The sequence below is a fragment of the Hyperolius riggenbachi genome, chromosome 4 (assembly GCF_040937935.1).
Source record: "Hyperolius riggenbachi isolate aHypRig1 chromosome 4, aHypRig1.pri, whole genome shotgun sequence".
Lineage (NCBI taxonomy): Eukaryota > Metazoa > Chordata > Amphibia > Anura > Hyperoliidae > Hyperolius > Hyperolius riggenbachi.
Genome location: NC_090649.1, coordinates 139,718,036 through 139,740,440, shown reverse-complemented (window position 1 = coordinate 139,740,440; position 22,405 = coordinate 139,718,036).

The window sequence follows — 22,405 nt, the reverse complement described above, 5'->3', positions numbered from 1 at the left end:
AAATTTTTCCAGCAATTAGCAATGACATCGCAGCAGAGTTGTCAGTGGACACGGGCAGTGTGAGCGCAGAGTGCAGTGGTGGTAGCGACTGAGTCAGGAGAAGGACTATGTGGGCGGTCAGTTCAGCAGCACAGAAGGACCACGGCAACATACTGGTAGTAGTAGTAGCAGCACAGCGTCATAGTGCTGGCCAAAAAATTAAATGCACCCGGTGACCCGGGCAGTGTGAACGCAGACAGAGTACATTGGTGGAAGCGACTGAGTCAGGAGGAGGAGGAGGACAAAGCGGGCGTTCAGTTCAGCAGCAGCAGCAGCACAGAAGGACCATGGCAACATACTGGTGGTAGTAGTAGCAGCACAGCGTCATAGTGCTGGCCAAAAGATTAAATGCACCCGGTGACCCGGGCAGTGTGAACGTAGACAGAGTACATTGGTGGAAGCGACTGAGTCAGGAGGAGGAGGACAATGCGGGCGGTCAGTTCAGCAGCACAGAAGGACCATGGCAACATACTGGTGGTAGTAGTAGCAGCACAGCGTCATAGTGCTGGCCAAAAAATTAAATGCACCCGGTGACCCGGGCAGTGATAACGCAGACAGAGTGCATTGGTGGTACCGTGGTAGCGACTGAGTCAGGAGGAGGAGGAGGACAAAGCGGGTGTTCAGTTCAGCAGCAGCAGCAGCACAGAAGGACCATGGCAACATACTGGTGGTAGTAGTAGCAGCACAGCATCATAGTGCTGGCCAAAAAATTAAATGCACCCAGTGACCTGGGCAGTGTGAACGCAGAGTGCAGCAGCGGGAAGCGACTGAGTAAGGAGGAGGAGGACAATGCGGGTGGTCAGTTCAGCAGCAGCAGCACAGAAGGACCATGGCAACATACTGGTGGTAGTAGTAGCAGCACAGCGTCATAGTGCTGGCCAAAAAATTAAATGCACCCGGTGACCCGGGCAGTGTGAACGCAGACAGAGTACATTGGTGGAAGCGACTGAGTCAGGAGGAGGAGGACAATGCGGGCGGTCAGTTCAGCAGCAGCAGCACAGAAGGACCATGGCAACATACTGGTGGTAGTAGTAGCAGCACAGCGTCATAGTGCTGGCCAAAAAATTAAATGCACCCGGTGACCCGGGCAGTGTGAACGCAGACAGAGTACATTGGTGGAAGCGACTGAGTCAGGAGGAGGAGGACAATGCGGGCGGTCAGTTCAGCAGCACAGAAGGACCATGGCAACATACTGGTGGTAGTAGTAGTAGCACAGCGTCATAGTGCTGGCCAAAAAATTAAATGCACCCAGTGACCCGGGCAGTGTGAACGCAGAGTGTAGTAGCGACTGAGTCAGGAGGACAAAGCGGGCGGTCAGTTCAGCAGCTCAGAAGGAGGACCATGGCAACTTACTGGTAGTAGTACAATAACACCAAAAAATTAACCAAGGTAGGCACTAGGCAGGTAGTAACTGTCTTTATAAAGGCAGGCATAGTTAACAACAGCACATGCAGCAGCCACTTCATGTCCCCCTGTGTCCGACAATAGGGGCCAGGAACTCACCTTCCACCCAAGCCTGGTTGATTTTCAGGAAGGTGAGTTTGTCCACAGAGGCGTGGGAGAGCCGAGAGCGCTTCTCTGTGACCACGCCACCGGCCGCACTAAAGCATCTAGTTGAGAGGACACTGGAAGGAGGGCAGGATAGGAGTTCCAGGGTGTACTGGGAAAGCTCGCTCCAGATGTCCAGTCTCTTGACCCAGTACTCCAAGGGGTCCACGGGGCTGTCGGTGTCATTGAGCCCGCTGGATGACCCCATATAGTCAGACACCATGGTGGTCAGTCGTTGCTTGTGCTGGTTGGTGGTGGATGCTGTGGCGCGCACCTCTGTTCTGGGCTGCTGCACTGCATACAGGCTCTTGCTTAGGCTCTTCAGGTCTCCGGGGCGCCAGTTGCTGCTGCTGCTGCTGCTGGTGCTGGTGGTTGTTGTTGTGCTGCTAGTGGCAATGGCAGGCACCTCTTGCTGGCTTGGCAGAGCAGTTACAGTGGGGGTGGAAGGCTGGGGGAATGCTTCCAGTAGTCTGCACACAAGGGCCTCCTTCAACTCCCTTGTGCGTTGCTCGGTGGTGGATGGCGTCATTAAATCTCCCAGCTTCCCCTTCAGACGGGGATCAAGCATCAAGGTAAACCAGATGTCCTCCCTTGAACGCATCTAGATCACCCGGGGGTCCCTGCGAAGGCAGCGCAACATGTACACAGCCATGGGAAACAAGTGGGCCCTGCCAGCAAGATCTTCCTCGTCCTCGCCATTGTCCCATAACGCATGCCTGTCCTCTTCCTGTGCCATGTCGTTGTCCTTCTCAAACCGCCATCCACGTACAATGCCTGCTGCACTCTGCTCCTCCTCCTCCTCCTCATTCAGGTTAGGGACCTCCAACTCTTCCACTACCTGCTGTGAGCCCTCCTCTGAGCTGGACTGTGCTGCCATCTGCTCCTGTTCTTCCAACTGCCTCAGGGCTTCATCCCCACGCTCAATTAAATTGTCCATTGCCTGCTCCAGTAGACAAACCAAGGGCACCCACTGGCACACAGAGGCCCGCTCCTCACTGACCATCTTGGTTGCCTCCAGGAAGGGACTCAGCACCAGGCATACTTGTTGCATCAGTGTCCACTGAGTGGCAGTAATCATGGGGACTTGCTGGTTGCTGGAGACACTTGGGTCTAGCATGTAGGCCATAAGAGCCAGCCTGTGCTGACACAGCTGCTCCAACATGGCCAGAGTCGAATTCCATCAAACTGGAAGGTCGATGATCATCCGGTGTTGTGGCCTTCCATACTGCTGCTGTAAGGTGGACAAGAGTGCAGAGGCAGTGGCTGACAGGCGGAAAAAGCGTACCACCGCCCGGGCATCCTGCAGCAGCTCGCTCATCCCCTGGTAGGTGCGCAAGAAGCGCTGCACCACAAGATTGAGCACAGGGGCCAAGCAAGGGGTGTGCTGGAGGTTTCCCTGCTGCACTGCTGGCACCAGGTTGGCCCCGTTATCGGCTGCCACATACCCCACTTCCAGGCCTCTGGGGGTCAGCCACCTCCGCTCCTGCTTCCTGAGGGCGGCCAGGAAGTTGGTGGCCGTAAGCCTCTCCTTCCCCAGGGTCACCAATTTTAAAAGAGCTTGGCAGTGCCAAGGCTTGGCGCTGCTGCTGCCGAGGCGGGCTTGCTTTCCGGGTGCAGAGGGAGTGTCGTGACAGGACCCTTCTGCATCCCCTCTGATCCCGCGTGGTGGCACCACTAGCTGGGCTGATGCGCTCTTGTCCTCCCTCCCTTCCATCAGTGTCACCCAGTGGGCCGTAAAGGACAGGTAGCGACCTGTCCCAAATCTGCTACTCCACGAGTCCATGGTCACGTGGACCCGCTTGCCCACAGAGTAGTCCAGGGAACGGGCCACGTTTTCCACCGCAAACTTGTGGAGTGATGGGATCGCGCTCCTGCTGAAATAGTGGTGACTGGGGACTTGCCACTCGGGGATGCCAAATTGGAGCAGCGTCCGCACGGCGCTCCCCTCCTGCACCAGGGAGTAGGGAAGCAGCTGTGATGCCATGGCCCGGGCCAGCAAGCCATTTAGTTTGCGGATCCGCCTGTGGCTTGGAGGCAGAGGCTTGGTCAGACCCTGAAAGGTGTCGCTCAGCAGGGTCTGACGACGCTGGGATGCAGGGGAGACAGAGGAGAGAGACCAACACTGGCTGCCAGCCTCAATGTCTGTGTCCTGAGTAGCCGAGGTGGAAGAGCGCTTGCGTGCTACTACTGCTGCTGCTGTGGGGGATTCACGACCCTGAGGGAGGGATGATGCTTCTGCGCTGGTGGGCCTTCTGCTTTCAGGAACCCCTGCCAGCAGTGCCTGCTTCCTCTTAAAGTCCGCATACTCGCGGCAGTGGCGGCTTCTCAGGTGGCCCTGGAGGGATGAGGTACCCATCTTGCTCAGACTTTTCCCACGGCTCAATCTTTTGCTGCATAACCTGCACACCGCATACCTTTTGTCATCAGTACATTCCTCAAAGCAATCCCACACTGGTGACTTTAATTTACTGCGGCCCCCACTAGCAGAGGGTGCAGCGAAACAATGTGTGGTAGTAGTTGCCGGGGGTTGCATGGTGGTGGTGCCGGCTGAAGCAGTGTCCTGTCTACTTCCTCCACGCCCACTGCTGCCGATGCCCCTGCCCCTGCCTGACATATGGTGATATCCTTGCCTAGGCCGAGGTGACTCGTCATCCTGCTCTGCCTCTGACCATTCTTCCACGGACTCTGCAGGCTGCACATAGTTAGGGTCCACAACGTCGTCATCATCAGCAGCATCATCATAATCCAGCTCTTCCTCTGACTCCCCCGCCTCCTCTTCTGTCCCTACATCCCCAGACACAGACCCCTCTTCTTCATCACCAGAACTCAACAACGCTTGTGATTGTGGCCCGATCTCAATCTCTGCCACATCAGTCCCCAGTAAGTCCTGAGCTTCTTGCATCAGCAGGTTCCCAGATGCCGGACTGAGGGACAGAAGGCTGTCATCCTGGGAGGGCTGCTGACCAGTGGGTGCTGGGGTGGATGTCACAACAAGCGTGGGACGTTGGCTGCTGCTGCTGCTGCTTGGAGTGGTGCTCACAGTAGAGGTCTGGGAGGAAGTCATGATGTCCATGAGTACGTCAGGTTCCATTTGCTCAACCACCACACGGGGACCAGAAACTTTAAAATATTTGGACAATGGCGTCCGCTGACTCGGCCCAGGCGTTGCTGCCCCCCTTTCTGCTGCATCACGACCACGTACAGCTGGGCGTCCTCTCCCTGGACATGGAGCAGTCCCAGAAGTGGCTGAGGCAATTGAACTCCCTTTCCTCTCACCCCGCGAAACCCTGCCAGACATGTTGCTAGTAATGAATCACTGGATGCAGTGGGCACAGTACAAGGTCACTGAAGGATGCACCAGGCACAGTACAACGGCACTGAAGGATGCAGTGGGCACAGTACAAGGTCACTGAAGGATGCAGTGGGCACAGCAGTGGGCACTGGATATACAACTAGGTCACTGAAGGATGCAGTGGGCACAATACAAGGTCACTGAAGGATGCAGTGGGCACAGCAGTGGGCACTGGATATACAACTAGGTCACTGAAGGATGCAGTGGACACAGTACAAGGTCACTGAAGGATGCAGTGGGCACAGCAGTGGGCACTGGATATACAACTAGGTCACTGAAGGATGCAGTGGGCACAGTACAAGGTCACTGAAGGATGCAGTGGGCACAGCAGTGGGCACTGGATATACAACTAGGTCACTGAAGGATGCAGTGGGCACAGTACAAGGTCACTGAAGGATGCAGTGGGCACAGTAGTGGGCACTGGATATACAACTAGGTCACTGAAGGATGCAGTGGGCACAGTACAAGGATGCAGTGGGCACAGCAGTGGGCACTGGATATACAACTAGGTCACTGAAGGATGCAGTGGGCACAGTACAAGGTCACTGAAGGATGCAGTGGGCACAGCAGTGGGCACTGGATATACAACTAGGTCACTGAAGGATGTAGTGGGCACAGTACAAGGTCACTGAAGGATGCAGTGGGCACAGCAGTGGGCACTGGATATACAACTAGGTCACTGAAGGATGCAGTGGGCACAGCAGTGGGCACTGGATATACAACTAGGTCACTGAAGGATGCAGTGGGCACAGTACAAGGTCACTGAAGGATGCAGTGGGCACAGCAGTGGGCACTGGATATACAACTAGGTCACTGAAGGATGCAGTGGGCACAGTACAAGGTCACTGAAGGATGCAGTGGGCACTGGATATACAACTAGGTCACTGAAGGATGCAGTGGGCACAGCAGTGGGCACTGGATATACAACTAGGTCACTGAAGGATGCAGTGGGCACAGTACAAGGTCACTGAAGGATGCAGTGGGCACAGCAGTGGGCATTGGATATACAACTAGGTCACTGAAGGATGCAGTGGGCACAGTACAAGGTCACTGAAGGATGCAGTGGGCACAGCAGTGGGCACTGGATATACAACTAGGTCACTGAAGGATGCAGTGGGCACAGTACAAGGTCACTGAAGGATGCAGTGGGCACAGCAGTGGGCACTGGATATACAAAAAGGTCACTGAAGGATGCAGTGGGCACACAAGGATGTCACACTGTGTAATAAGATGCTTATATGCCAGCGAGCGAGCAGTGGGCACTGGGCACGGCACAAGGTCACTGACAGAATGAATGAACAGCGCTGGCAGAGAGTGGCGGCGCCGGCGGTGTGACTGGCTGCCTGCAAATAGTACAAGTGTATAACTGTCACTGGAATTTACAAGTGAACACTGCAGCTGCACTAACCTGCCTGCCTGCCTGCACTACACTATCCCTACTCCCACTACACTGACTACACTGCAGCACTGAACCTGCCTGCACTACACACAGTTAAATAATCACTAGACTCCCACACTCCCACTACACTACACTGACTACAACTAACTACAGCAATCACTCACTGACTAGCTAACTGTGTACAGTATAAGAGCAGTGTTAGCAAAAAAAAAAAACGCTTTGTTTTTAACACAATAAATGCACTTGCTCAAACAACAATGGCCTGGAGATAATACTCTCAGCACCACAGTCTAGCAAGGACAGAGCTTTTTCATCATGGCCGCCGCTTTATATTCAGGAGGGGAGGGCATAGCTCCCCTCCTGTGATTGGTTGCTAGGGCCTGGCTGGGGCCCTCTGATTGGCCTGAAATGTGTCACTTCCGCATAGTTTGACGCATTTCCGCTAACCACGACTTCAGCGCCGGGTTTCATGAGCGTGAATGCGGATTTCTATTCGCATTCACGCGAAGCCGAAGCAGATTTTCGTGGTTGAAAATCTATTCACGGCTTAGCGTGTCCGAGGCGGAATGCGTCAAAATGGTCGTGAATCCACGCGTAAGCGTGATCACGACCTGGCGGTGAGCACCACTGGAAACAACCAGACAAGTAGAAACAAGAATAAACAAAAAACACAGGGATAGTGTTATAGCACAATAAACATAAAACATACCCATAACAGAGATCATGGTGGGAGCGCCGTGGTACTACAGCAGTAGCAGTGGCTGCGACCTAAGGGAGAGAAGGAGTCGGTGACTTGACGCAAATTCAAGAGTCTTACGGTAGAGGGGAAAGAAGTGTTCCTGTGCCTAGAAATCCTGGTGGGGATGGCTCGAAACCTCTGGCCTGATGCTAGCCAGATGATAAAGCGATGAGCAGGATGTGGAAGGTCATTTGGAATCCTTGCTGCTCTGGAATGCAGTCTGGTGTTGTGAATGAGGTCTAGTGGGGGTAGGGGTTTCCTAATTATACTTTTTACTGATCTGATGACCCTTTGAATTTTGTATCTGTCACTTACGAAAGAACCGGTGTACCAGAGCAGAATCGATGGACAGAGGACAGATTAAATTGTGGCAGAGTAGAGGGATTTTAGAAGTTCCTGTGCCATGCCAAATTTCTTAAGTTGATGAAGGAAGAAGAATCTTTGCTGAGCCTTCTCCTGTGTTGAGATGGTATTGGCCCTTCAGCTCAGGTCATCTTAACTGAAAAAATATCCAATAAGAAATTACTTATTTCCTGTTGTTTTTAGTGTTCACTGCCAGATTCAGGAGAAATGTGAAAGAAAAAACAGAAAAGAATATTTCTGCTCAAATCCATCTTTACTGTTTCTCTGTGATGTCAAAAGTGACATCACTTCTGCCCTTTTCTTTTTTTTTTTACCTTCTTTTGGAACCCAGTTCAGCTGCCTCTTTGGTACCCAAACATCACATAGACAGCAGGCTTACATCACTGTGTAAACATTTCACAATGCAGGGTATTGAATTAGCATCTGGTCATAGTTAGAGATGGCCCAAACCTCCGATTTTTGGTTCGCGAACCAGGTTTGCGAACTTCCGCAAAAGTTCGGTTCGGGTGAACTTTCGCGAACCGCAATAGACTTCAATGGAGAGGCAAACTTTGAAAACCAGAAACACTTATGCTGGCCAGAAAAGTGATGGAAAAGATGTTTCAAGGGGTCTAACACCTGAAGGGGGGAAATCTGTATTTGACGCAAAGCAGCATTTTAAGGGCAGAAATCACATTGAATGCTAAATTGCAGACCTAAAGTGCTTTAAAACATCGTGCATGTGTATACATCAATCAGGGAGTGTAATTAGAGTACTGCTTCACGCTGACACACCAAACTCACTGTGTAATGCACCAGAAACAGCTGTTTGTGTAGTGACGGCCGTGCTGGACTGGTGCGCACCATGGCGAGATTGCTCTTCCTCAGTGATATCAGGTAATGTCTGACTGCCTTATCAACTTTTGATGGTTCTTTTTCTACCATTGATAAAGCTTACATCTATTTTTTTTTAAATTACATTTTCTGCTGGCTGTTCAATACCTGCAATGAGAATCTGTTATGGAGGGCAAGTCTGCCATTGTGAGTGACCACGGGTAATGGCCGGGAAATCGGGGTTCGATTCTGGTCCGAAGTGGGAGCCTGAGAACTGGCTACCACCACCGCACATGCAAGTAAGGACCCATTTGCTGTATAAGTAATGTACCTGCCCTGACTGTGCTTTGCAGACCAGGCATCTGTGGTCAGATGGACCCTTGACCCAGCGCTGTAGGCCAGAGATGACACCACTTGCCTTTAACGAGAATGTGTTATGGAGGGCAAGTCTGCCATTCATTCAACTGTGTGAAACTTTAGATGGTACTTTCTCAGTAGCATGGTGACCACGGGTAATGGCCGGGGAATCCTGGTTCAATTCCGGTCCGGAGTGGGAGCCTAAGAAATGGCTACCACCACCACACATCCAAGGAAGGCAGCAGGCACGCTGTGGGCAAAGGAGCAGAAACGGCTACCACACATCCAAGGAAGGCAGCAGGCATGGCATGCACGTCCCGAGGTAGTGACAAAAAATAACAATACAGGAGGACTTTTGAAGCCCTGCTGTATATGACACTGATAGACTTTACTACCTGTAACGAGAATCTGTTATGGAGGGAAAGTCTGCCATCCATTCAAGTGAAAGGTATGCACTGACTGCCAGGTATAATACAATGTGCAGTCACAGATGCAGTGAAAGGTATGCACTGACTGGTATTACAATACAATGTGCAGCTGTCAGACAGGTGCAGTTAACAGGTATGCTCGGAGTGGTATATTACACAGCATGCGGTCACACAGGTACTGTGAATAATTATGCAATGACTGGTATTACAAATGTGCACCTGTCACACACAGACAGGTACCGGACAGGCACAGTGACACTGCGTGCGCTCACGTAGGTGGGTGCACAGTGAACAACAGGTAGGTATATGCAGTGGGTATTACAATGTGCACCTTGTCACACACACACAGGTAGTAGTCACTGAATGTGCTGGGCCTGGCAGTGGCGCACACAGTAGGAATTAGCAAGGCTGTCTATGCAACACAAGTGTCAGTGGGACACACAGAAAAAAAAATAGATCACAAGAGCAAGAGTAGCTCTCAAAAGAGCTGTTGTGGGGTGCTTTTTTACCAATAAGAATCAGCAACGAGCAAGCTAACAAGCCTACAAGAGCCTAACTAAGCCCTATGAAAGTCTGAGAGCTATCCCTTCACTAATTACTGCAGGCACACGAGTGAGTGAAAAGCCAACAAGATGGGCCTACATGGCAGCAAACAAAGTGGTTTATTATGATATGATTTTTTGATAAAATGGCCAGTACATCCCAATTCATGGGGATACTCTTCCCCCACTTCCTTGGGTACAGTGTAGGCAATATTAAACAGCATGTAAATAGGCAGCTATTTTCATATGAGTATGTAAGAGAACTTAATGCCCATACAATAATCGGCTTGTGTAAATTAAATGTTCCATTAGCATGTAATGCTCCCAAGCCTATGCTTGTATATGTGATCAAACTTTCTCAAGTTTGGAGAAGTGATATATTATTAACTACTAGTTCTGAAATACATTTTTTTTCTTTTCAAAGCATATTTTAATGTGGTTATTAGTCAAATATAATATACAACTTCTTTTTGGAGTATTCAACATCTTGTAAAACCCCAATTTTCAAAATATATAAGGCACATTTTTTTATCTGAATAAATTTAAACTATGAGATGGTTGAGGAGTATGGAAGTGTCATAGCAGTCACTCACAAACTAACAAAAACCCTTAACTAAGATATCAAGATATGAAGAAATACCATGCATGCTATCTTCTCAGGAGTGTATGCACCGCTTATATGTGATGTTTATCCTAAATCTACTAGGTGGATTTTATTTTATATACCTTTTATTTTATATTTGGAATGTAAAACCTTACTGAAGAAATTGGCACAACTGGACAGTGACATCTTTTTTCTATCCAAGTGCAAGAAAGAAAATCTGATACCGAAAGGTATTACTATCAGAAACCCAGTTCAACATACCTTCAATACCCATTTTGCACAGCGACTCTGCTTCAGAACATCAGAAAGGATCAGGAATCATCTCATCAAGGTTTGTTACAGCAAAGAGCTCACAAAGAGCTCACAATCTAATCCCTACCATTGCCATATGGCTATATATTATGTAGTGTAAGTACTGTAGTCTAGGGCCAATTTTTAGGGGGAGCCAATTAACTTATCCGTATGTTTTTGGAATGTGGGAGGAAACCGGAGTGCCCGGAGTAAACCCACGCAGACACGGAGAGAACATACAAACTCTTTACAGATAGTGCCCTGGCTGGGATTCGAACCAGGGACCCAGCGCTGCAAGGCGAGAGAGCTAACCACTACGCCACCGTGCTGCCCATCATCAGAAAGCATTAAATCTACATTACAGAAATTCTACAAACAATTACAACACCATTTAATCCAAAACAAGAAAAAGAAACTCGACAGCCTTAGACTGAAAGCTGAAAACATCATTCTAGATAACAATACAAGTGTACCCCGTTCAGAACCTAAAACTGCCAATCTTTTACCTGTGGTTAACTTGTCCAGCTATAAGCCAAGCAAGACTGAATTAGCTGTTCTATCTAAAGGACTCACTTTTTGCCCCACCAAAAGATTTGATGAAATAAAATTTTGTAGTGACATGGAAGAATTTTTTCGGAGGATAAGGCTAAAGGAATTTTTTTCACAACAGACCTAATTATTCATCATTCGAAGATACTGAACCTGCGAATAGCAAAAACAAAAAGAGCAGTACCTGGACACCAAAATTAGGGCGGAACAAGAAATTAGAAGAGTATATTGACAACTTCAGAAAAAGAATCAAATTAGAGATACTGGACAAACAAAAACAGACACTCTACAACCTCAATACTCAAGAAAGGAAAGCAATACTGAGCCTTAAAAGCAATGACAACATAGTAATTAAACCAGCTGACAAAGGAGGAGCTGTAGTGATTTTGGATAAATCCAGCTATATTCAAGAAGCAAACAGACAGCTCTTCAACAACACCTACTACAAAAGACTAGAAACAAACCCCACGCTACAATACTCAAGGGAATTGAAGAATATGCTTAATGATCTTTCCTCAAAATCATCTAACATACTTACATTAATACCAGCTAATCCTAAAATAGGCACCTTCTACATCTTACCAAAAATACACAAAGAAGGAAATCCAGGTCGTCCTATCATCTCTGGTTTGGGGACACTAACAGAAAAGATATCTGGTTTGGTAGAAAACATTCTTAAACCTATGGTAAGGAATACAGCCAGCTACATCCAGGACACCACTGACCTTCTTAACAAATTGACTGCCATGGGTCCATTCCCAGAGGGTGCTATCCTGGCTACAATGGATGTTGAATCCCTTTATACCAACATTCCACACGAGGACGATATTGCAGCTTGCCAACATTTCCTTCAGCTAAATGATCTACCAACAGAGCCCACACTACAACTTATCAGGTATATACTAACTCACAACTATTTTTCATTTGGGAATGATATGTATCTACAGACAATGGGCAGTGCTATGGGAAGTAGGATGTCGCCCCAATATGCAAATTTGTTTATGGCCAGATTGGAGGAAAACTTCCTTTCAACTTGTGAAATTAAACCATGGGTTTACTTCAGATTTATAGACGATATCCTATTAATCTGGACAGCATCACAGGAAGAATTAATCAGATTCCACAAACACTTCTCAGAGTACCACAAGAACATCAAGTTAACGCTCAGCTTTTCAACCTCCCATGTCAGTTTCCTGGATACCACAATTTATATACAAGATAGAATTTTACAAACATCCATATACCGTAAACCAACTGACCGGCATATTTACCTAAAATGGAAGAGTTTCTACCCGGAACACACCAAAAAATCTATTGTTTATATTGTTTACAGCCAGGCTCTGAGGTATAACCGAATATGTTCTAATTCAGAGGACAGAGACAGACAACTTATGTCACTACGTAAAATATTCATAGATCAGGGATATTATCCACAAATCGTTGATGATCAAATACACAGAGCAACTTTAAAATCAAGAGAGGAACTGTTGAAGTACACCCCAAAGACTGAAAACAACAGAATCCCAATTGTGGTAACCTACAACCCAAAATTAAAGACACTGAGGAAGATATCAAAAGCCCTACAACCAATACTCCATAAAGACAAACGCCTGAAGGATGTTTTTCCTGATTTACCACTGCTTGCTTTCAGACAACCTCCCAATTTGAGACAAATGATTATCAGAAGTGCATTATCTACACCAGATACTCCAGGCACATTACCCTGCAATAACACAAGGTGTGAGACCTGCCCTTATATCTTGAGCACAAGCCAAATACAAATACCAAACTCACAGAAATATCATCAAATACAAGACCAATTTTCCTGCGAGTCATCCAATGTTGTATACATGATACGCTGCATGAAATGCCCCTCAAGAGGAATCTATATAGGAGAAACAGGACAAAAACTGCGCCCAAGAATGAACCATCACCGCTTTAAAATTAATGAGGGTAAAATGGACACACCAGTGGGCCAACACTTCTGTGAACCAGGACACAGCATGCAAGATCTAAAAGTACTTGTTCTTAAGGGTAACTTCAAAAATGATCAATCAAGAAAAGTTTCTGAGTACAAATTTATGAAAATGTTCAAGACATTAACAGAAGGTTTAAATTGTGGAACAGGATTCATGACACCTTATGTAACATGATTGATTTGGCTTCATGATCTTCAGAAACCTGCTGGATTTCATGTATGGTTGCACTAACTCACTGGCTCCAGCCTGCTGATCACCTGACACCTAACGGATAAACAGTAACCAACACAACTGTCATCTTCGTGTTTACCATTTATCTGCATCAGTGTTTTACTTCAGCTTACATCTGGAAATATGCCTGAAGAAGGGGACTAGATCCCAGAAAGCTTGCATCATTTAACTCTATTAGTTAGCCATTAAGGAGCTAGTCTACTTTAGGGGACCCACCGCAAATCCCCATAGAGAATTTCACCTGGGCTGCAAAACGGAACAAATGTCTTCCGTTTGCTTGTTTAAACCTCCACAAGCCTTATATCCCTGGGTAGCTAAGCAGGTCCTCTAACGAATTTTGCGGTTTCGGTCAAAAAAAAGTTGGAACTGACTGTACAGGAGCCGCCAAACGGCCGCAATTTCGGGTCCATCAGCCATCTTGGTTCTGCTCTGCAGGTCGTTTCTTCCTCCTCATTGGAGGGATTGTTAGGTGGGGGCGTGCCAGCTTCTGTCGGCAGCTAACGAACCCTCCAATGAGGAGAAAGAAAGGACCTGCACAGCAGAATGAAGATGGCCGACGGAACCGAGATGAAGGCCGTTCGGCGGCTCCTACACAGCCCATTTCAACTTTTTTTGGACCGAAAACCTCACAGTTCGTTACAGGATATGCTTACCTATCCGTGGGTATAAGGCTTGTGGGGGTTTAAACAAGGTGAAAGCGGACATTTGTTCCGTTTCTGCAGACCAGCTGAAAGTGTCTATGGGGATTTGCGGTGGGTCCCCTAAAGTAGACTAGCTCCGCCATTAAAAGGTATTATTTCTTACAAAACGTTGTTTTTTTTCTACCTATATAATTTTATATACCTCAAATTTTAACTCTAATTGCATTCATTTACATATTTAATAGTCATGTGATTTTTAATCGTGTAGAACCTTTGTTTTGGGTTAGTTGTTTAGGCTTTTATCCAATTTTTCCCATTTTAATATATATTTAGATACTGAGCCATTTAGCGAAGCATACATGCATTCATACTGAAAGTTAATCTTTACAGTGTGATCTCTCATTTGTAGGACAGTTAAGATCTCCTAAGTTTTCTACTTGGAGGAGATAATGCATCTTCTGTTTAAAATACCTTTTCAGCTGTGAGGAAATGCGGAAAAGCCGCCGCAATGACGCAAGATGAGGCGGCTGTTTCCGCGTCTGGCATAGAGGAACGCGGAGAAACCGCCGCATCTGACGTGACGGTTGGTACGCATAGGCCTGCCTCGCTCAGTAAGGTGGGACGCGGAGGAAATGTCGCACGCTCGGACAGCGTGGCGGCGGATTCCGCATCCCATACGGCAAATACATTACAACACATGACTGGTGTGGCTGGGACTGATAGTCCACACTGGTTTAGGAGGACGCGTGCGCGCGCAGAGAGGCAGGGCTTTTATGGCAGTCAGAGGAAGGTCAGCTGACCAGGCCGGTCAGCTGACATTTGCAGCATCTTTCATTGGTCCAGCAATTAAGGGAGGTGCTGGAGAGCACTAAAGTATATATACTGGGTGCTGGTCATTCACTGGTTGTCTGCCGTTGCGATCACTACGTGGTAGCACTCAGACCTTGTCTGTATCTGTGTACTAGCATAGTTTCCAAAGGTGTTGACGGCCAAGGATCTCACACCTTAGCGTCAGGAATATTGAACTGTATTATTTGTTATGACCTTCTGCCTGCCTGACTATTCCTCTGAACTCTGATTCTGTACCTTGCTATTTCTGATATCCTGTTGCCAAACTCTGCTCGTTCCTGGACTCTGTATTTGCCTCCTGAATCTGTACCTTGCTACTTCTGATACTCCGTTGCCAAACTCTGCCTGTCCATTGGATTCCGTATTTGTCTCCTGAATCTGTACCTCATCTGTCTGTGTGTTAACTACCTGGCTTGCCCGACCTCGAGAACTGGCCTTGCTATTAGAGGCAGTTCCCAGACCTGTTAGTGACATCCTCTCTGGTGTCACTCACACTCTGCCCTTCCTGCTCTCAGCCTAGCTTCTCCCTCGGGAGAGTCTAGGCCTACGGAAGGAACATTCCCCTGTGTGTTCTCTAAGTATTTCTGTTGCATAACACTCACTCGTTACTCAGGTGTCCAGAGGTTAGTGTATATTTCTGATTATCGGTGATACTGCAGATCACCAATAATCGGGTATATTCTGTATTCTCGGTGATACTGCAGTTCACCGGTAATCAGACCCTCTCTGTTACACCGATCGTTACATCAGCACTTTGCAATTAAAAAAAAGTAACACAAAGTATGTAAAAAGCACTATGAAAATTACCCTGTGTACTTTCTTCCTTGCTGGTGATACGGTGTGAAAATATCACCTAGGATAAAACGTAGGAGAAAAGGTGAATTGAAAGAGGCCCCATGTGACTGTGCCAAGGTTTAATAAAGGTTGTGTCCAAACTAAACAAAAGCTAATCTGAATGAAGTCTTAATTCTGTATCCAAGCAATTGCACAATACATTTAAGGGATATTTTCCATATTTTTTTTATAATGTAGGGAAATAACCACCAAATATGCAGGATTGAGCCAATACTCGAACAGTTTCTCCAACATCTGTTGGATTGAGAGTTTAAGATGAATGCAAATTGTTGGGTGTATAATATTATCTCATTCATTGTTTGTATATTTCTCTGTCATTTACACATTTCATAAGGTTGGAAGGAAAAACTATAGCTTAACCCATCTTGAATCATTAAATTATCTCATCATATCCTTTTCCTAAGCAAAAATGAATCAAGATTGAAAAAACTAGGGATGAGCGAGTATGTCTTTGGCGGTTTCCTGAAAATGTCCTCTAGCTTTGGGTGATACTGTGAAGTTTGCAAACTCTATTAAAATCAATAAGCTGATTTAGGAAATTGTGAATTAGGGCATATTGAAGCAACATTACAAAACTGGGTCGGGGTCCTACAAACATTTATGGATTCTGGCGGCAGATCTTTTTCACTATATGAAATAATGCAGATGAAACTCGAAAAATTTTAATATCATGCAAAAGTTAATTTATTTCAATAATTCAACTTAAAAGGTGAAACTAATATATGAAATAGACTCATTACATGAAAAGTGAGATATTTCAAGCCTTTATTTCAGTGGTCCTCAAACTAAGGCCCGTGGGCCGATTGTGGCCCCCTGAGGTTTTTTTACCGGCCCCCACACACAAAATGTATTACTTATAGATGCGGTCAGCTACATCTTTAAATATTGGTGGTCCACATATAGAATAGCAGTGCTGGCACCACCCTTCCACATGGAAGCCAGAAAGCAGTAATTCCTTGATTTCCAATCAAATTCAAGATCAGGTCGGTGACACTGCTGTCCAATTGGACTGCAGGTTGTCACCTAGGTATGCTTCACTGTTTGGCCCACAAAGACTTCTATATCATTTTATGTATATCAGCTATGATTAAGGAGCCAGTCTCTCTCCGATATGCGTGAGCTTTATATGTATACCATGATGTTGGATTGAAGAAATAAAAGACTTTTGTATTTCACCTGAACTACTGGTGCAGCGGAAAACTCTTTGTTCATCCATTTTATGTATACTCCGGCCCCCCAGCAGTCTGAAGTATGTTGACCCGGCCCTCGACCCAAAACGTTTGGGGAACCCTGCTTTATTTGTTATAAGTTTAATGATTATGGCTTACAGCTTATGTAAACACCAAAATTAAAATCTCAGGCCATTAGAATATTGTGAAAAGGTTCAATAGTCTAGTCTCAAAATGTCAAACTCTAATCAGCTAATTAATCCAGACACCTGCAAAGGGTTCCTAGTTCATATACCAGTTTCAATTTTGAAGTTGAAATACCAAAATAAATGAACTCTCATGATATTCTATTTTTTTAGTTTCATCTATATCAAGTGTAATCAGAAAACATTGAGTATTTTAACGGGCCATTGGTGACCACAGACATATAGTAGGGACACATGGACACATTTTTATTCAGCCCTGAAGGCAAACATTCTATTAGCTGCTCTGGGCTTCAAATCAATCAGAGATATATCATAACTGAGATACATAACTCTACATGTCTTTTCTTCTTAGTATTACAGATAATTGATGCCCAAAAGCAAATTGTAACCACAGCAATCATGCTGCAGCACTGAATTATAATGATAGCTACCTTTCTCTTTCATCTTATTGATTACATTTTTGCTAACTGTTCTCATTAAGGAGTCTGCCAAATAATCATTATTTAATTGCAATTAAAATGAATCTTTATTTTGAATGTGATGTTTTATTGCAGCTTTATAAAGACTGGTATCATGATTATAAATTGCATCTTCCTGAAATATTAACTACAACACTGCTAGAAATATGGAAAAATCTGGCCTCCTATTAACATGACTGATTTCTTTATTTCTGAATGTGTCTGACAATAAAACAGCAAATGAAAAATATTTAGTTGCTAAACATTGAAGCATAGCCCATCCATCAAGTGAACATGTCATGTCACCTTAGTTAACAAATATAATAATAGTTCTAAAATTCAGGTATCATTTGGTGCTTATGAATGTCTGAATGAATTGTAATTAAATGAAATTTTTTGTTTGTAGTTATATATTGGGTCACAGTTTCTGTCTGATTTAAACATTATCTTCAGCTATCATTGATCTTTCATTCCATGGCCCCATCATTTACAGTTAAACTTTTTATAGTGTTGAAATAAAGAGTGTATGATGTGTCTTACATACTTTGCAGTGGTGAAGGCCTGAAATAGCTTTGTGCAAGTAATACTAACATAACGTTTTGAGGTGTTGTCTGAAATTTTCGCCAAATACATTTTCACTTCGAAAATGCTTCTTTTGATTTTGAGAAAATATTTGCAAAAATACATTGTATTTTTGCTATATGGTCAAAGGAAACAAACTTGAGAAAAAAATATGTAATTTTTACAGTGAAAATTTGCAAAAAGCGTGAAAATCATTTATTTTAGAGTGAACATTTGTGAAAAATCACACACATTACAAAATTGTTTTCAATGGCATTTTTACTCGAAAATCAAATTTTACATTATTTTTGCAAAAATGAATGAGAAAAGAATATCATATTTTTCACTCATTACTGGGTGTTGCGAATAATCCAGCATTTCTGCATGCATGTCTACTTTACAAGGGCATAAATGAATAATATCATGACTCCTTCGACTATCCTTAATTACATTTGTTGGAAACATAGAAGTAATAGCTTGCAAATGCATTCTGTTTGACAAAATCAACACTGTATTTTCACTAGTTCATACAAAGTTCAAGCACTAAAAGGTATAAAAAAAAAAGTTATAACAAAAGAACAATGTTCGGACAAACAGAATAGTCCTCATAAGACGCTAGCTTTATATAATACACATAAAAAAGACCAATAATCCAAGGAAATCAGAATAAATATTTTTGCAGTCCACTAGGTGAGTGTAAGGGATTGCGGAGATGCTGCCGCATCAGAGAGTGGCATGGCGGCTATCTCCGCGTCTCAGCCGGCGGTTTCCGCCGCGCGTATACATGATGGAAATATGCCTGGGATTGTGGGGAATGAGGAGGAAGCCGCCGCAGAGCCGAGTGGCATGGCGGCTGTCTCCGCGTCACACAGCCAGCGGCTTTCGCCGCATGGTGGAACTTTGCCTTCTCCTTCAGTCGCACATAGACTGAGGTCTACGCACGTGCGCGTGCACAAACAGGATCTTTATGCAAGCAGAAGGGGAGTCAGCTGATCAGCCGTTCAGCTGACTCCAGCACTGATCCTGATTGGCTGAGTGACTGGGGCGGTGCTTAGGTGTGCTCCCAGTAGACAGGGCCGGATTTGTACTTTTACCGCCCAAGGCGCATTGTCATCAAGTGCCCCCCCCACCACCACCACCACCACCATTGTCCTCTTTACTTCTGCTCCTCCATACTTTTAAAACATTTGGGACAGGTCACGGGACATAGGCTCTCTGAGGGGTGTACGTATTGTACGGCCGCCAGTGAGTTGGGCGCAGGGCAAGCTAAATAACGGTTCTCCCTGCTGCCACTAAACTCCCCGGGCGTTAAATACTATTCTCCCTCAGAGGGAGATGTAATTTGGGATCTGCAATTGCCGGAGCCCCAAATTACACTTGCGCAGTGAGCGCACCATAGCACTAGTGCTATGATGGTGCCCAGCTTCGGTGCTCAAAGTAACCTGCTTCGTTTGAGAGGGGGTGCACTTCTCTCCTCCATCCCAAGGGCCCCCTCCAGTGTTGCTCTGCAGCTGCAGCTCAGATAAAACTGCTGCAGCTCAGATAAAATTGCTGCAGCTCAGATAAAACTGCTGCAGCTCAGATAAAATTGCTGCAGCTCAGATAAAACTGCTGCAGCTCAGAGTAGCACAGCAGAGCAAGTTATTTTAAACGGATCCTGTAGGGAAAAAATCTGCCCGGGGGGTTTACTTTCCTCAGGAGGGGGAAGCCTCTAGGACCTAATAAGGCTTCCGCTGCCCTACTCTACAGCATGCATCCAGCACTGGCTCCTCAGGCAAAATGGACACCATAATATTTACACTGCGAGCCTTGTCCAGGCACAGTATCAGCTTCTTGCTCTGCAGAAATAGCAGAGCTGGATGTTGTCCGCTCTACTGCACAGGTGCAAGCCACCTGTGCAGTAGAGCGGACTGGATCAGGCTCGGCTATTTCTGCCAAAGCCCAACTAGAAAGCAGCTACTGCACCTGCACGTAGCGCATTGTTCATGGTGACCAAGCGGTGTGCGTGTGCAGACTTTCCAGGGGGCCAGTGCTAGATCGGGGGTGCTAAGGAGGACAAGGGAAGCCTCATTAGGATCCAGAGGCTTCCCCCTCCTGAGGTAAGTATCCCCCAGGGGCATTTTTTTCACTACAGGTACTCTGTAAATACTGTGGTTGGACAGGTTCACACACCTCTCCTCTGCTCTTCACTGCAGCGGGAGCTATGCAGCAGTATACTTCTATACTACATCTGACATGTAAGAAGAACACCTGGGTGCTGTACATAAGTATGCAGCTAAGGCCTGGTTTACATTGGCACTAAAAAAAAAGGACTGTGACGGAACGGATCCTAACAGATGGTAACGGATCCAATGTTAACCTATGGATCTGTTCCCATTGCTCCGTTAAAATGGATCTGTTCCGACAAAACAAAAAACTTGGGTCTGCAACGATTTTACCGGATCGATAGAGATGTCTCATTGACTGCACGCTACTGGCATGGATAAAAACCTGATATCTTTAAAAACGTTTCCCTTTTAAATGAATACATTTTTACGCGGAACAGTTTTTTTTATCTCGAGTGTAAACCGAGCCTTAGTGTAAGTGTAAACCGAGACTTAGAGCTGACTAAAGTAAAAAGATTTTATACATACCTGGGGCTTCCTCCAGCCCCATCCGCCTGGATCGCTCCCACACTGCTGTCCTCTGCTGCCTGCAGCTTTGGGAATCGAGTCCTGTCACTGACGTCATCGCAGCCAGCTATGCAGGAGAAGTGCGCCCTCTGCGTAGCTCTCCAGCGGCTGCTGGAGAGGTACGCAAACAGCGCACTTCTCCTACGCTAGACTGGCTCCAACTGACGGAAGTGCAGGGACCCGGTATCGGAGCTGAGGACATTGGCATAGGAGCGATCCAGGTGGATGGGGCTGGAGGAAGCCCCAGGTATGTATAAAACTTTTTTTACTTTTCAGCACTGGTACACTTTAAAATACCTAGCTGCAATGAAGAGCAGAGGAGAGTTTAGATAAGACCTGCCACTGGAGAAGGTAGAATACCATGCTCTGCTGTGCTACTCTGAATGGAGGGAGAGCTGGAGAAGGTGTCAGTGGTAGGGGGTGTTACACACTGGTTTGTATTTCTGCAGCAAGCACTGTACAGCAAATGCATTTGCACGAGGTGCATGTAATGTGATGTGAATGGCACACACATAACTTTTTAACTGTAACTGAGCAATGTGCTGCCCTGTCAGCCTCCTCTCCTGCCCAGACCAGCTTTATTTACTATTTCTTTCAAGGAGGTCTGCACTGCACCTCTGCCCTGGGATTCCATTAATCATTCCCAGTTTCACAGAAAAAACTCCCCAGCACTATTACTGAGAGGGAGTGCTGGGGAAGAGCAGAAGAGACGTTTACAGCAGATGCCCAGTGAAGGAGAATGTCAGGAAAACACATAATAAGAGAGAAGCAGGGAAGTGCAGCTCTCCACGTGCACCCTGCATCAGAGCTTTTTAGAGGTAATAACTTACCCGAACATACTGATTTCCATCCTCCACCATCTCCTGTATCCCCGCCACTCTGAATTTCTGATAGGCAGGAGCAAGGAGGAGGGCGGGGATACAACGGGATGCACTGTCTCCTCCTCCACCATAGACTAATACTGAAAGAGGGGCGGAGGGAAGCATGATTGACAGCGGGAAAGTGTGATGATGCGGCCACTGCTTCAGGCTGTCAGAATAACAAAGCGATCGCTCTGTCCATGTCTGCAGCTGCCCCTGCACACACAAACATACTACTGTGTTCAGAGTAGTGGCGGGCGGCTGCAGACAGACAAGTGACACTGGCCACTGCATCATTGTGAGGAATGGCATGCATGTCCATTGGTAACACTGCTTGCCTGTTTAACCTGCCCCTTCCTTAGCTCGGCCCTAGTCCCAGGCCTGGGTGGCCTGCCCACAAATCCAGCCCTGCCAGTAGATATAGAACAGACCTGTCAGTTGTTCCTCGTCTGCTGTTGCATATGCTACGTGTTAGCACTGAGACCCATAGTTAGATCCAAAAGTGTGCCTAGAACTAGCAGGAGCTGGGAATCTACACTTAGACAGATTCTGTTGATAGCTTAAAGGACATCGGACGTCCGCCGGGCTGTACTGCGCAGGCGCAGAACTACTGCGCCTGCGCAGTACAGCCCGGAGGACGTCCGATGACATCAGCGCGCTGGCGTGGGACGCAGAAGTGCCGGGCCTTGAAGCGCAGAAGAGCCCGACCTGGCAGCCGGCCTGGCCAGGTCGGGTCGGTCACCGGAGACCACCGGGAGCCTGGGGAGCGGCGGCGAGGGCACCTCCTGCCTGCCACGGGCTGGAGGAAGCCCCAGGTAAGTGGAAATTGATTTTTATTTTTTAACCACCCTCCCTGAACCTTCCCTTTAAAGTACTAAATGAATTGTATTATTTGTTATG